At 35.0% G+C, this 1,866-nt stretch overlaps 1 protein-coding gene across 1 annotated transcript in view; it reads right to left on the minus strand.

Annotated features, from left to right (window-relative positions):
• Window positions 1–1,866, minus strand: part of ARF4 (ADP ribosylation factor 4) — a 22,823-nt gene that overhangs the window by 12,363 nt on the left and 8,594 nt on the right. The gene's annotated exons all lie outside the window — the stretch shown is intronic.

A 1,866-nucleotide genomic window follows, 5' to 3' on the forward strand; every position in this document is an offset into this window, starting at 1 on the left:
GTGGTTTCTCCAGATCCCTCTCCTTTCCTCTCTGTAAAAACCAATAAAATATGAATATATTTAAAAAGGAGTTTACAAAATAGTGCAACCATAAGGTTTTTTAAGCAACCACGTTATCTTTAAAATAAAAACTATTAAGACAATATTTAAATGACTTGCAGCCACACATGAAGATATCATTTGAGTTGAACCCAACATGATAGTGCTATATATATGTGTGTGTATATATATATATATATATATATATATATGCAAACCAAAAGTTTCTTAAAAAGATATTTCTATTGTAAGATTTAAGATGCACACATTAATGTTTACCATCATTTAAAACTCATTATACAGGTCTTTACTAAAAACATGTTGGTCTAACAATATTGTGCTATTTTAATAATTTCTTAAGTTTGTACTTCCTTAATGTTCCAATGTTTGGTAATGAGACTTCTCCACAAAATGAAAATTATAACCAATTTTTAACTAGCCAAGATAAGACTCTAATCTGTACAGTCCAGTTATGTCCTCCCTCCCTCTCACCCCCATAAACAACTCACTGTATTGAAAGATACACTGGAATTACTTGTTCTCCTTACTGGACTCACACTTTGACCAAAGTGTTAGCAGCAAAACTAACCCCCAAAATCTTTGTCAATCATTAAAAAGTTTGTCTACCAAACTGTGGCAGCAAGAAATATTTATATTTTAAATTAAGCTAGATTTCAATGATCTCAACTTAGAGAAAAAAACAAATGCAGAAAGAAAAAAACAGGGAAGAAAAAAAAGTAAAATTTCAGATACTTTTATTTCCTTTATCTTTCAAATTTTCTTACAAAGATCCGGCTGGGCACATTCTAATTTTTAAATAAATAAACAAGCTACTTACTTCACAAAATATACTACTTAAACCTGGTTGCTAGGGTATTCACTGCCACCTGGTGGCAATGAACCTCATTTGTATACAATGTTATAAGAGCTGGAGACCAAGAATAACTGCTATCTGCAAATCTTGAACATATGAAGTGCTTGTTATAACATCGCACATACCTCGGAAACACAACAGAGTTGGAAGCAGGTTAAATAGAAATGTAGCACAAGAACCAGCTCTCCAGTCTTAGGTAAGTCATTCCAAGCTTCAGTTTCCTTACATATAAGAGTAAGACTAGAGCAGTGGTTTTCAAGAGGGAGCAATTTAGGTTGTTGCAATTGGGTTGGGGGGAAGGAGGGTACTGCTATGGCACCTAGTGGGTAGAAGCCAGGAATGCTGCTAAACATCCTACCATGCAAAAGAGAGCTCTCCCTTCACCCAACAACAGAATTATTCCGCCCGAAATGTCAACAGTGCTGCTGTTGAATTACTCTGTACTGGAGCCTTGTTCCGCAAAGTAAGATCTCAAACAGCAGCATCAGAACCACTACCTGGAACTTGCTAGAAACCTCAGGTGTTACTTAGCCAAGCCCTAGTGAACTCATCTGTATTTTAGCAAAGACCCAGATAATTAATAGGCACATTAAAGTTTGAGAAGCCTAGTTTATATTCCCAGAAATTCTGATTCAAGTGGTCTGGAGTTATGATCAGGACTTTAGGATTTTGAAAGCTCCCCAAGTTACTCCAATGTGCAGCCAAATTAAGAACTTCTGCGCTAATGTCTCTTCCATGTGTTATTTACATATACTACACAGTAATATAAAACTATCTTACAAATCAACAGGGCAGATTAACCTTAATATATTTTTGTAATGCCATTTTTTTTTTAGAATTTTTTTAAGTTCTCACCTGAGGATTTATTTTTGATTTTGAGAGAGAGAGAGAACGAACATCAATCGGTAGCTTCCTGTGCACACCCCAAATGGGAATTGAACCAGCAACCTTTT

Source organism: Myotis davidii, unplaced genomic scaffold, assembly GCF_000327345.1.
Source record: "Myotis davidii unplaced genomic scaffold, ASM32734v1 scaffold111, whole genome shotgun sequence".
NCBI lineage: Eukaryota > Metazoa > Chordata > Mammalia > Chiroptera > Vespertilionidae > Myotis > Myotis davidii.